The 14,932-nt window shown below is 42.2% G+C and overlaps 1 protein-coding gene across 10 annotated transcripts in view; it reads left to right on the top strand.

Annotated features, from left to right (window-relative positions):
- The first annotated feature begins 4,686 nt into the window (after positions 1-4,686).
- Clock (clock circadian regulator) overlaps positions 4,687-14,932 on the top strand; it is an 86,309-nt gene continuing 76,063 nt past the window's right edge. For 2 of the 10 annotated variants that reach the window (XM_034508355.2, XM_034508353.2), the window contains exons 1-2: positions 5,558-5,899; positions 7,061-7,136. The gene's annotated coding sequence lies outside the window, so the exon portion shown is untranslated. Of the gene's footprint in view, positions 4,707-5,555; positions 5,900-6,052; positions 6,193-6,811; positions 6,955-7,060; positions 7,137-11,637; positions 11,817-14,932 lie in introns of those variants that run through there. The other 8 variants (XM_076938667.1, XM_076938668.1, XM_076938669.1 and 5 more) reach the window with 8 other exon arrangements.

Raw genomic sequence — 14,932 nt, 5'->3', positions numbered from 1 at the left:
TTTAGTTAGCACACTCTTGAACACACACACTCAAGCACACACACACACACACACACACACACACAGAAGAGGAGGAGGTTGCTTCTGGCATCACACATTGGTAGTTATCTAGAAGGTGAGATACTTGGTGCTCTTTGCCCCTGCTTTGGACTTCACTCCGCACCATATACTGGTGGTATCTTCCTCTATTGCAGTGTTACACACATTACACAGGTGGTGGCTTTTTCAACAGTGTTACATATTAGTCTTTTTTCTTTTTTTATTGGATATTTTAATTATTTACATTTCAGATGTCATCCCCTTTCCCCATTTCCCCTCCCTAGAACCTCCTATCCCATCCCCCTTCTCCTTTTTGCTTTTATACCATTTTAATTACATGCATGTGTTAAGGTCAGGTCTAGGTTGTGGAACTAGCAATAAAATAGATGTAAATAGTCAAGTAACAAGCAAGACAATAAACACAAACAGTCAAAGAACAAGCAAGGCAATAAACAAAGTTTTGTGAACACTCCTGTGATCACTGTTTCTAAGGGCTTATCAGGATGACCAGAGTATCTGAGCCTACTTCCCTGTCCTAGCCCAAAGTCATTTTCATGCCTGAAGCCTACTTGCTTGTTTTTGCCTAAGATTCAGATTCCTACCTGAAATTACTTCTTTGTTCTAGCCTAATGTCAGATTCTTGCCTGAAGCCCACTTCCTTGTCCTTGAGCAATGTCATATTCCTGCCAAGCAGCCCATTTCCTTGTCCTTGGCCCATGTCAGATTTTTGCCAAGCAGCCCCAAAGGCTCTCCGACTCTCCCCCTTTTTTATTTTATAAACAAGACTGAGCCTATCTTAGGTCGTTCTGACAAGAATGCCTTCCTTATCCCCGTGGAATATGCATTATCAAAAGCAATGGACTTCTGTCTTAGGTTGGTAAGGCTCTGTGCAGATCTTACCCACCCTTGGCTTGCCAGCCTTCAACAGTGTTACGTATTTTTACAATAACATCTATTCTAGTGTTACATGCTCCTACACAGGTGGTAGATCTCTATTTAGAGTGACACACATTCTTAGATAGGCAGTAACTTTATTATAGTCACATGTTCTTATACAGAGAGTTGTTTTACCAATACTAGTGTTCCACATTCTTGTGGACACTGTTAGGACAACACTGGTCACATGATCTTTCCAATGAATTCCAGTTTATCCCTCCTTCATGATGTTATATAAATCTAAAGCTACTTCTTGACAATCTACCTCTGATCATAGTTGGGGATATAAACCTCTTCCTAGAAGGTTTTACCTCTAATACCCTTCACTTAATTAGTCACCTTGGGTACTGAAATAAATGTCATAAGTAAATAGTAAATAAAATAGTGTATCATGTGGTAGTAGGGGAGATGGTTAAAGTAAGACACAGAACATTAAACAAATATATGCAATTAATATATTATTGGAGAAATAGTAAGTAAGAAACTGGGTACTATGTAGATAGAGGAGTGGGAATACTTAAATAATATACCAAGATCTTTTGACACTCGGAAGTTGAGGAGGCTTAAGAATAGGTACAGCAGCATCTAGGCAAAGGTTCACAGTGCTGCCTCTGTCGAAGCCTGACGTGGGCAGAGATTAGCAGGGAACTGGAATGTCACATGAGCAATGGTAGGCTGTGAGGTTGGGGGGCAGGCATGGAGCAGATCAAATAAGGTATGGCCATGGTTAAGCCCTTGGGTGAACTTCAAATGTGAGTTTTAGAAGGAACGCTGTGACTGCTCTCACATGCACTTTCTTCTTTTTTAAAGACAGGGTCCTGCTAGCCTAAGCTTTAGATTCCTGCCTGAAATTACTTCTTTGTTGTAGCCTAATGTCAGATTCCTGCCTGAAGCCCACTTCCTTGTCCTTGGCCTATGTCAGATTCTTGCCAAGCAGCCACATAAGCTCTCTGCCTCTCCTCTTTTTTATTTCATAAACAAGACTGAGCCTGTCTTAGGTCATTCTGCCAAGAATGCCTTTCTTACCTGTCATGGAATACCCATCTAGTCTCCCCTGCTACCACATGATACACTATTTTATTTACTCTTTACTTACGACATTTATTTCAGTACCCAAGGTGACTAATTGACTAAGTGAAGGGGATTAGAGGTAAAACCTGCTAGGAAGAGGTTTACATCCCCAGCTATGATTGGAGGTAGATTGTCACTTGTACCACTATTAACCTCTCACAATAGCAACATATTATTGCTTTAGGGGGTATACTTGAGACATCCAAGGAAAGATATCAAGTAGCTAGGTGGACATATGTATATGAAAATTGAAGGAGAGGTAAACACTGCATGCAAAATGCCTGAGTCAGCGTAACCATTCCTTGGGAGCCTGAGGAGGACTGTAAAGATGGATGGCTACCATTCTCACTGCCTAAAGCCACAGTTCTCCAAAGTTCTTATATTTTATGGGTAATACTCTGAAGCTCAGGGAAATCACTTGACTTTCAGTGCTCCTCAGCTTAAGGCAATTAGTGACACTCAAAGCCTATACTTTTGACTATGAATTCTATAATACCACATACATTACTGAAATTCCCTCTATGTTAAAAGGACTAGAAAGAATCTGAATAATAGAGCCATGGAATTTTAAAAACTTTGACAGTACTATTTTGCATGCCTGGGTCTTCCAGTTCATGCACAAATACGATAAAAGGAGTATTAGTGGCAGAAGTGGATGGTTTTAGTGGTAGACGTAAACTGTGTTATGGAAGAGCAGACATCATTTTGTGAGTAGTGGATCATACACAACCAGGGGAAGACTCTGAACATCATGGCAGGAAATTGAATTTTAAAAGTTGCTAAGCAATATCCCTAAGAATGGGATTGTGGTACACAGACATTGGCTGAATCCCAACAGCACTGCAGCTCCTTATTTGGGCTTAAGGCCCACAGAAGAAGAAGGAAATCATTCCTAGTATTGGAAATCTAGCCAACTACCTGGTGCTGGCGATGTCATGGGTCTTGAAGGAGAACCTGCAACTGCCACATCACTAACCCAGCATTTCTAACTACATTCTAGTATTAATCCTGACACCCACAGGTAAGTGTAGGTCTCACCCTTCATCAAAGACACTTTTTTGAAACAAGCGGTGGCCATTACAGAAAACCACATCAAAATGCAGAGGGCAGGTGACAATGTGGTGTCCAGCCCCAACTGCTCAGCTACAACGCAGCTCCTGTACCTATGGCTCGTGGACACAGTGGGTCAAGAGGCAGAGAGACTGTGAGACACTGGGAAGTTTGCTCTGACACTGTGTCTTCTAGAAGTTCCACCCATGAAGTCTCAACAAGATGGCTGCCTAAATAAGACCCGAACAAGGAAGACACCAATGAGACCTGCCAATGAGGAAGGGGTAAACCTTAGATACACAACTACAGGCAACTAAGGAATGCTAAAATCAGGAAAAAGTCTTCCCCGGAGAAGAGCCCTTAAACTGGTTATCCAATATCAAGTGATATTATACAAACTAGCTGGGCTGTATCTATTTGGGGATACACATGCACCAATTAGAGAAATAGAGGCCATGAGGTTGAGGGAGAGGAAGCTGAATGGTTGGGAAGGACTGGAGGGAGGAAAGGGCAGCCGGGGAAATGATGTAATTATATTCTCATTTCCAAACTGAAAGTGGGAAATACTTAAGATGGGATTTACACAGCAGGTAGTTTCAATACCCAGCTGCCTCTCGGTTGTCCTGCAAGTCGAGACTATTATCTGCAGATTACATCTTTTTACAGATCAATAACTTAAGTTACATCATTTTACAGATGAATAACTTGATGAAAAGACAGCTGAAAAGAGAACTGGAGACACTTAGTTTAAATGACTGGCAAGGCACACGGTGTTTAAGGCAGTGGTTTAGAACTGGGAACCTAGATTTAGGACTTACGAAACTATGAGGCAAAATTTTTGTTTGCTAGAGACACAGAGTGTTAAAGTCGGAAAGTAAAAAAAAAAAAAAAAAACCCAAAACAAAAACAAACCCCCTTTTTAATGGGGGAAAAGTTGTAAACTGAACCGTGGGAAATAGTCAAACAGTGTCAGAAGACTGAGCAGAAAATCAAGGGATTATCAACAGGTCTTGGTAAATAATTAGACAGAGAATGTAATCGAGGGAGGAGTCACAGGTGACTAAGAGGACAATGAAACCATTAAAGGGGGCAAAGGTCATTTTGAAGATATATTTGTATGTGCTAGAGGAGCTAGAATAGAAAAAGAGACTAAATAAAACCAAAACACTGGACCTAGGAAAACCATTCAAATTCGTTTGGCTACAACCTATTGACCTGCCTTATAACTTTATCTCCCGCCCCCTTTTTCACTGCCTATCAGTGATCAAGAAGCTAACTTGTAGGTGACAGAGAAGCTCTTATTGGTTTTAAGCAACAAAACAAACACGCTCAGGAATTTATTGATTACTTTAACTGTAATTTCCAAAGGAATCTAGCCCACATCGATTTCAGCGCTCATGCATCTTAGGCTACATCACTATCTTTTCATCTGTTTTCTGGTTTTTCCCTTCGTGGTGCCTGCTCTTTCATTAGTCACACAAAAAAAGATTTTTTTTTTTTTTCCAGAATCAAATTCATTGGAAGACAGTCTTCTTGGTAGTTGTCAGAAAACCCAAGGTTTCCTCCTCCACAATGTCCAGCCTGGACCACAAGGACTGAGTGGAGAATGGGTAAGTTCAAAGGACAGGAACCCGAGCAGCAGATGAATTCGGACAGCAGAAATTGTGCATTAAGAGCCCTTCGATGGCGAAAGGAACAAAGAATGCACCAAGGAAAAGTTCTCCTGACAGGGTTCTGGCTAAGTAACCAGGAATAGCCAGGAAATTGAAGATTCTCCTTCCTCCGAGTTCACATTGCTGGGAAGGACGAAGCTAATTTCCCTAGTTTTGAAAGTTTTTTTTCCCTGAATATACATCAAGAACTAAATTCTTATTGAGATAGACATTACCTTAGAGGATTTTTGGAGCTAAGGAGTATAGGTTCATTTATTGCCTTCTGTTTGATGTCCAAGTTGATTTTTAAAAGAAATTGCTATGAATTAGGGCTTACAGGCTTCTTTTCCAGTGATTCCGGGGGCAGTGGCTAAGAAACCAGTGTAAACTAGGGTCCTGGTTCATCCCGAGCGCCTTGCTCAGCTTTTGCAGTGTCTCCTGCCTTTTCATAAAAGGAGCAAACACATCCTAACCTTTTGCTTCCCCGGCTACAGCCGAGGTCACTTGGGTCGTCCGGGCCCATCTCCGGAGAGCAGCCAGCCTAGCGTGTCTCTAGGATCCGGGAAACCGAGTCCCAGGCAGCCCACGCACCTCCAGGAGAGGAAACCGAGCGTCAGGCTGGAGAAGTCTAAATTGGCGCAGGCCAAGCTCTTTGCTTTCCCAGGGACAGAGGCACCACTCGGGCCGGCGGCTCCCACAGGTTGGGAGCGCCGCATCCCGGGGAACCGCCAGCCGCCCAAGTTGCTGCTGGCGGCCTCACCCTCCGCTAGGCCCCGCCTCCCGGCCTGCGCTGGGAAGGGGGCCTCGGGGCATCCCGGCTTCCCTATGCGGCCGGGGAGCGAGCTCACTCCGGCCGGCAAGAGTGGGGATTCCTCGGGCGCCCGGGATCCCTAGGCGGAGCGCGGTACCGCGGGGCTTGGGGCTGCCTAACGGGGAAAGTCGCATGCGCGCCCAGTGCGCTGGGGAAGGCGGCCGCGAGGGGAGGGGCGAGTGCAAGAGCCCGGCCGGCCGTGGAGCCCCGCGCCCACGACGCATGCGCCGGGAGGGAGCGCAATCACGGACTCGGCTGGCGGCTACCGGCTGGAGAGAGGAAACCCCGGACGGCGAGAGCGCGAAGGAAATCTGGCCGCCGCCGCGCGCGCGCGCTCCCGGTGAGTGCGCCCTACCGGGTGGGCCTCGGCCCGACGCGCGGCGGGCGACTGGCCTGGGCGGCGCATGCGTGCTCCGGGAGCCGGTGGAGGAGGGGAAGGCCGGGAGGGGGAGGAGCGCGGCAGTAGCGGTGAATTTTGAGGGGTGGGTCGGGGGCGCGCACTTGCCGCCCCGGGTGCTGCTGGCTCCCGGAGCCGTGGCGTTTGCCGGCTGTCGCAGTTTGGCAGTCGCGAGCCGCGGCGGGGAGAGTCCCGGGCGGGGGAGGGAGGAAGCCGGAGCCTCAGGCGGCCGCACGGTGAGGACACGGGAGGGCGCGGGGGGCAGCGTGTGGGGCCGGGGCGGGAGTCGGGGGGCGGCGGCCAGGCCGGGAGGCGGGAGCTGCGGCCGGGGTCGGCCGACGCGTAGAGAGCGGAGCTCCCGGGAGTCGCGCTCAGCCCGGCCTGCGCCAAGTGTCCCGGGGCCGCCGGGGTTACCTGCGGGGCAGGGGGGCGCGGTGGGTCCCGCGGCCCGAGGGCGCTGGGGCCGCATCGCGCTTGAGACTGGGCGCGGTGCAGCGCGGTGCAGCGCGGGGCAGGCCGAGTCGGCCGCCGAGAGCGCTCGCGCCCGGGACCCGCTAGGCCTTGTGACCCACTTTATTCCTGTCACCACTCGGGCACGTTTGGAGCGGCGCCCAATGGGGCGCTGGGGCGGCCAGCTCCTCCGCGGAGCCCCCGCCCTCGCGGCGGCCGGCGCGCGCCGCGATCCGCGGTCCGAGCGGCCGCCGCCGCCGCCCAGGGCTGGTTCCGTTAGTGGTCGTGGTTCCGGGGCTCGGTCCGCGGGCTGCGCTGGGCCCCGGGCGTTCGACTTGAGCCGCGTGCGCCGCGCCGGGCCGCGCTCTGCCTGTGGGGCTGGCCGCCGTGGATGTGGTCCTGGCTCCCCTGGTACTGGTAGTAGCGCCACGAAGTTTATATCCGTGTGGGTGTTTTCTGCCGTCGTGGAAGTCCGAGGTAGTCAGCAGAATCCTGAAAGATGAAGGAAGAGCTTTGGCCTCTGACTTGACAGATGACAGATCAATCAGGTCGTGGTGTTTTTGATATTATAATGCTGAACCACACACCACTTGAAGCCGTTCTAGACGCTTTAAAAACAACAGCAACAACAAACCCCGGTGTTTTCTATTGCAGTGAAAGAAAAGCACAAGGAACTTTTGCAGGCGTTGTTGATTTGACTAGGGCACCGATCCCCGAAATCACCGGAAAGGTAATTAATTTCCTTCGATTGCATTGTTGTAGCTTTAAACGCCATTAGAGACGATTCCAAGCCACCCCCTTTCATATCTGATTGAAAAGAAATGAATAAGATATAACTTAATTCGTGACTGTCTCTGAATCCCACGGAACACTTCAAATCTTGTTTTAAAATCTTAGGAGAAAGAAACCATGTGTCAAGTAACTTACTGACTTTCGTGCCATTGGTTAGCTTGAAGGACTAGCATGATCACCTGTGAAAAGGACACAAAAATTTGCCATATAGTAAAAAAACCCTGTGAATTGTGTCCTGTCATATGGGCTAAGGGGGAGTGTAGTAACTATATATAGTCTCTATATATGTCCATATTTGTGTGTGTATATACACACATATAGACTACCTGTAGTCTGTGTTGCTCTTCAGTATAAGGAAGTCGTAGAATAATACTAGAAACCCAGTATTTATGGGAAAGGGGGAAGTGATCTGAAGAGGAAAGGGTGGAAAATGAGATGCTTTATGTGCTTATAGTCTTATGTTTTTTAATGTTTTATGGATTCATGAACAGATTTTTGTAGGGAATTTTGATCATTCTCAGTATTTTTTCTCTTAATATTTGAAAAATAAACTGGAAGTGAACTTGATTGTTGTTTATGCTTTATGATGCTGAAGTCACAGGCAAATTCAAAACTGTAAAAGTTGTTTGACCTGCTAACACTTGATAACTGCATTTGGCGTTAAAGTTGGATTGTGCTGCTTTGGTAGTATAGTGTCTCCCTTTTTATTCTTTTAAAAACTATAGTTTTATTTTTTTTTCTTTTGTTGATCCTTATCTCAAAATTCGTACGTTCTGCTTACAATGATGATAAACCAATTTGTTTAGCTTAGTGTGCTTTTTTGGTGGGAAGCTATAATTTTCTTTAAGAAAGTCAGACATGAACACCAGTAAAATATAAATGTATGTGTGTTTGAGAGAGAGAGAGAGAGAGAGAGAGAGAGCGAGAGAGCGCGAGCATGTGTGTGTGTGTGTGTCTGTCTGAGTGTGTATGTGAGTGTGTGTGTATGTGACTGTATATATGTGAGTATGTACATGTATTGTGTATGGTTATTTCTTAAAGCAAAATTCAGAATTAAATGTAAAAAACTAAACAATTTATGATAAGAGATTGTGTAAACATATATTAATGATGTTTTTAGTTCTGCTAGCAGGCATAACCTTGGCAGCAACGCTAAGGTTGAAAGGGTGTTGTGTGAGAATGAATGCAATTTTAGGGAGGGGATTCTCAAAAACTTCTAGTGACAATAATATTCTATGAGAACTAGTTGCATAGGCATGTACTTACTATTACTAGAATTTTTTATTTTGTAGGCCAGGATGTTTGTGTTGTTTCTGTTTGATGCAGATATATGACAGTCACTCTAGTGCAAAATAGCATTTATTTTTCACTTGGACGTCATGTATGTAGCTCTTTTCCAATCTTTTAGACAGATGAATCTGTAATTTAAGGCTGTCTTCCATTTTTGTTGTTGTTGAGATAGAATTTCATGCTGTAGTAACCCAAGCTATTATGGAAATTAGTATGTTGTCGAGACTGGCCTTGAACTCATGATACTCCTCTTGCCTCAGCTTCCTGAGCACTAGGATTATGGGTATGTGTCACAACACAGGATATACATTTCTATTTCTACCTCATGTCTTTCTCCAGAAATAACTATTAACAATTGGATATGTAGCTTTCCATATTTTTTCTGTGAATTTATAAATATGTCCACTTTAGTCTTAATTGAATTGATTTTTTTTAATGGTAGTTTTTTTTGGGGGGGGGAGGAATGGGGGGTTGTGTTGGAAAGTCTTATTAGCAGGTAGTTCAGACTGGTCTATGGTGGAGGTAGAGAACCTCCTGTCTTGCTCAACCTTTTGAGTGCTGGGGTTTTGCTTGACCAGTTACTGAGATTGTGAATGATTGTTTGTTCTTTTTGCCTGTACTGTAAACCGCACCCCCCCAGGATAGAAAGGACTTGGAATATGTCAGAAAGTTTTAATATGTGGTATGAATCTTAGGACATAACCCCTCTCCCCTCTACCTCTACAGCTATTGAAGGGCTAGTTGATGTGGAAGCATTTGCAGTTTGAAGGGAGTTCAAACTGATAGGAATTCAGCATGGAGACTTTGGTTTTAACATTTTTATAAAGGACTCTTAAGGGCCTAAATTGTAGGGTTTAAAGTTTGGGCTCCTGAGGGTGACTCTCAGCCTTCTAACTAGTAAAAAAGGAGAGAACAGAAGAACCAGAAAGCTCAGGCTGGCATCTCAAGCAGGAGCCAACTGCAGCCTTGCAGTAGTCGTCTCAGAGAGCAGTGCCGTTGACGTGGATATACTGCATAGTTCTGCTTTCCCACCGGGAAGAGCCTCTTTATTTGATTATTATAAACTAATTATGTGTTGATTTCAAGATTGTTAGAAATACGGAATTAAGTATAATTGTTCAATGAACTGTTGTCCATTCTCAAACATGTCAGACAGGTCTTGTTAATAATAGAAGGTGGTTTCTTCCATTCTCACTGTTTCCTCAGCACCACATGAAATGCTTCCTCTCCTTAGTTTTACGCATGCTGCTGTGTCAGCTAAACTATTTATTTGCTCTGACTGCTTTAATAAAACATTGTAGGCAGAAAATTATTTTTAAAAGTTTCACATTTTATAGCAAAACTATTTCAGTACTTGCAGATACATCAAACTTCCCTTTTGAAGTGTAATTTCCTTGTAGACAGTACATTGACACTGCAGTTTTACTTTTCTGAGCCCAATTGTTGGTAGAGTTGTAAAAAATTATTCACCTAACACTTAAGTGTAAGAACAGTTTAATACTTACTAATTGGTTTAATTACATAATGGCATTTATAAGTTGCTTTACAACCATTTTTAATAACCTTGATATATGTAATTTCTGTGAATTAAGTAGATAAATTCTGTTTTCTGTATGATTTACTCTGAAAATGTTAAATTATCTAAACAATTTATTCTCACAAGTTTAATTCTGAGTTATTGTATAATTCATGAAGAAATAATTTTGCTTATTAAGTTCTATCACTCTACAAAGAGAAGTTGTTGATAAAGAGTGAGTTTTTATTGCTTTTGATTTTCTAAAAGGATTATTTACTTTAAGATTTTATTTTGTATGTATTCATGTTTTGCCTGCACATATGTTTGTGTACCGTGTGTGTGTGGGAAGGGGCAGTTTAGAGGCCAGAAGAATATCAGATTCCCTTGGACTGGAGTTACAGATGGTTTTAAGTTGCTATGTGAGTATTGGGAATTGAACCTGGGTCTTCTGAAAGAGCAACCAGTGCTTTTAACCATTGAGCCATCTCTCCAGCCTCTAAAGGATTTTTTTTCTTAAACAATGACAACAACAACAAACCCTCTGTATTTTAAAAATATTATTTTTTTTGGACGAAATCACTTTTATTTTTATATTGTGAGTGCTAGAATCAAAGGTGGACACCACCATGCCTACCAAATTCTCTGCTTTTTAAAAGAGTTTATATTTGATTTGATATTTAGTTTTTAAAAGTGTATTACAAATAGTAGAAAATAAAAATAGCACTTGCTTCCTCTACTGTGCTTAAGCATTACTTACAGGCCCATGACTGTGTAGACCTGTAGTCACTACAATGCAGGCCATTCTCTTCCTTTAACTCATCCACATACTTTGGTATCTGTTTTTCTGCAGTGTTACTGTTTTAATATGCTTATTCTCACCCATGTTTTCAATATAATTTACTTAACTACTTTGACTGTTGAACGCAAAAGTTTTTAATTTTTCAGATAATGAAATCACAACTTGAAAATTTTGATAGCCTTCAGAAGAATTAGAATACAAGTAGAATGATACTGAATTTGAGTAGATAACCAAATTCAATAGATTTTATGCTTTTTTTGTTGGAAAAATATGCTAGTCTGTATAATCAATAACAACAATCAATAATGAAGTAAAGTCTAAGATTTTTAACAGAATATTTGTTTTGATATTTAATTTTTAAAATTTTATTATAAATAGTAGAAAATAAAAATAGAACTTGCTTCCCTTGTTGGTGGTGGTATTTGGATTATTTTGAGACAGAGACTTGCTGTGTAGTCCAGGGTAGTCTCTGGACACTTTATTCTCCTGGACCAATTTCTCTGGTACTGGGACCAGATACCAAAGTAAAAGGAAGAGGACGGCTTGCATTGTAGTGACTGCTGCAGGTGAAATGTACTTCACATTGCATTTCATGAGCATACATCAGTTGGTTATTAGATAGATTTCCTTTGTGGTACTGAGGATGAATCCTAGGTCCTTCTACCCAGCTGCTTCATTGGCTGTTTATTGGTCTGCTATGCTTTATTTTTCTTTTGTTATGTGGCTATGTGATTATGCCATGGTTTTCAAGGAATTATTGTTTCCTTGAAGTAACGGACAGAATGTTAAGTGTTATGTGTTTTGTTTGTTTGTTTGTTTGTTTTATCTTTTTAGTATCTGTAGAAAACACGGCGAGTCTAAGAACCACGTAACCTCTAGAGCAGTGGCTCTCAGCCTTCAGCCTTCCCAATGCTGTGACCTTTACTACAGTTCTCGAATTGTGGTGACTCCAGCCACAAAACTGTTCTCATTGCTGCTTCATAGCTAATTTTGTTACTGATATAAATTATAATGTAAGTATCTCTGTTTTCTGATGGTCTTAGGTGACTCCTGTGACAGGGTTGTTTGGTCCCAAAAGGCTTAGAGACCCCAGACTGAGACTCACTGCTCTGTCATTGCTGCTCTACGAATGGCATTCTCTGTTCTTCAGCTGCCTCGCTAGAGACTTAGGGATTCACTGGATTCTCAGAGCCAACGTCTAGTTTAACTGGTCTTCTCTGTTTCTCTGCTGCTTGTTATTTGCTTTCTTTGGGTATAGTTTGTTTTCTCTAATCTCTCAAGCTAGAAGCTTAAGTCAGCTGGTTTTTTCATTTTAAGCATACTAGAAATTCTGACTGCTTTAAATCTTTACTTCCAGATTTTTTTATTTTGAGGGGTGAGATTTTGGGTTTTTTGTTTGTTTGTTTTTGCTTTTGTTTTGTTTTGTTTTGTTTTTTTCAGGTTAACCTCTAATCCCTGGGCTGAGGGCATCCTGTTTGTCACTCTTATGAGCATCTGGGACTTCAGACAAACACAACTGTGTCTGGCTACTGGTATCTCTGTGATCTGGGATTATTGAGAAGTTTGTTAGTTTCTAAATATTTGGGAGTTTTCCAGAAATATTTCTGTTAATCTGATTCCATTTTGATGACTTTTAAATTCATTGAAATTTGTTGTATAGCTCTAAATATGTTCTTATGTCTCATATGTATTTAAAAGAATGTTGTTGGGTACGGCGTCCTGTAAATACCAGTTAAGTCAAGTTGGCTTGTTGTTTTATTTATGCCTTATTATTTTAGAATGAATGTTAGACCTAGTATTTTCTGCCAGAGGGCATGTTAGCTTTTTCGTTGCTTTAACAAAATACCTGAATGAAACAAGGAAGGACCGATTTTGTTTCTTAGTTTGAGCAACCTTTGTCAAGGCTGGCTCCCTTTAAGTTCCGAGGTGAGACAGAAGTTGGTGGGAGGGCATGATAGAACAGGACGACTCAGCTAGGGTAGCAGACAGAGAGGTCTGAACAGATTAGTCCTCTCCAGTGACCTCTGAAAGTTTCTTACTTCCAGTAATGCTATCAGATTAGGAATCTGTCAGTGGATTAATCCATCATCCATCGGGTCAGAGCTCTGCTGCCCTGGTCACCTGTGTGGTTGGATCCATTAGCTAGAGACCATGCTTTCAACACCCCAGCCTTTTGGTAGGCACCACAACAGAATGTTCATCTTTTCACGTAGGCAGGTGGAAATGGGAACAAAGCGTCTTAAACTAAGGGGAAGTTAAGAGACAGACTCTTGCTAGGTTATTGTTGGGGATCATTCTTCACCCATATCCTTCTAAGAAAATAGATCACGGGTACACACCACTTCCTGGGCCCTGCAGAGTTTTACATTTCTTGGAGGAAATAGAAGCTAAGAACTCTGAATTCCTATAGGCTGACAGTTCCAATATTCTAGCTCTGCATGAACACCCAGTGCTCTCCTCGCTTCTCTGATGGTCATCTATGTTCCCCACCAACAGGTTGATGCTTAGCCTCTGGTCTGAGTCCGGATTGGAAAACGCCCTAGTTAAATGTAACTCTGGCTGTATGAAACCTTTAAAGGACCCCTCCCGCCCCTGTAGTCTTGTCCTCATGCTGTCTCGTGAATATGGTTTTTATAGTTTCACTGCCTTTTCTAGTTCTTAAAAAGAACTACTGCAAGCTCTCTTTTGTATTTAGATGTGAACATATTCCTGCTATTAAAAAGATACCTGGAATGCTTGATTTGAGGGAATCATTTTATTTTACTTAGTGTTTAGATATTAATGTTGATAGATTTTAGTTTTAATACTTAAAAATTCATTATTTGTATAAGTGTAGTTTATGTCTTAAAATTCACAGAGTTGTGATAAATGTATGCAAATAAACGTCCACTACCAAGACACAAAACTCTCTTCATTCTCGAAAGTTTTTGTTCTCTGGCAGCCACTGGCTGGTTTGTTTGTTTATTTATTTATTTGCATGTTTTTCTTTTCTGTGATGCAGAAGAGGAGAGAGTGATGCTGCCTTTCACAGCAGTCTTCTGTCGCTCTTGTATTGCTAGATAGTGTTCTGTTGTGGGGGGTGTGCACACTATATGTCTACCCAGTTATAGTTGGTAGAAATTGGGTTGCTAGTGTGGGACTATTTATTATAAGAACTGCCACACGTTTGTGCACATATATTTTCATTTCACTTGGGCAAATACCTGAGAATGTTACTACCAGGTTTCATAGCACTTGCATGCGTGACTTTATAAGAAACTGATGAATTGTTTTCTAAAGTGCAGGTGCAGTTTTATATTCCCTGCACCAGTCTTTAACAGTTTCATTTGCTTCTGATTTTGGTGGCCTGCACTCAGTAATGTCAGTATAGTTGCATTATGGCCATTTTAATGTATATGTGTAATTAGGTACCTTGTTCTGGCTTTCATTTGCATTTCTATAATTATATTAAATATTTTCAAATGTATATCATTGGTGTGTTTTTTGTGGAGTATATGCCCAAATCTTGATATCCATTTAAGAAAAACGGTGTGATTTGCTTATTATTGAGGTTGAATGATATATTCTGGCTTATGTGTACTCTATTAGAAGGGTTTTGTCAGATACTAGCTAATAGAATTGTAGAAATTAGCTCCCAACCTGTGACTTGCGTGCCTTTTTATGTTTATTGATGGTTTTGAAGAAAGTTTTAACTATGATGATATTTGATTCATTAATTCATTCTACTTTTTTTCTTTTTCTTTTCTCTTTTTGTTGTAGGGTGTTTGCTTATTTATTAGTTTGTTTGTTTGAGACAGGGTCTGACTGTGTAGCCCCCATTGGTCTGGAACCACTTGCTAGGTAGACCAGACTGGTCTTAAACTACTGAGACTGGTTTCCCTCTGCTTTCTGAATGCTGGGATTAAAATTAAAAGCACACCCCCTAACCCTACCCGCATGCTGGGAGATTTTTTTTTTTTTTTTTTTTGGTGTCTTAGCTAAGAACTACTTTATTGCATATTTGTCACAGAAGTTTTAAGAGTTTTGTTTTTATATTTAAGTCTGTCTGAATCAAGTTGATTTTTATATACAGTATGTAGAAAAGTGATATTAAAAACTTCCCACATAATTACACAGTTCTGTTACCATG

Source organism: Arvicanthis niloticus, chromosome 7, assembly GCF_011762505.2.
Source record: "Arvicanthis niloticus isolate mArvNil1 chromosome 7, mArvNil1.pat.X, whole genome shotgun sequence".
NCBI classification, from domain to species: domain Eukaryota; kingdom Metazoa; phylum Chordata; class Mammalia; order Rodentia; family Muridae; genus Arvicanthis; species Arvicanthis niloticus.
This window is presented reverse-complemented; position numbering and strand designations above follow the sequence as displayed.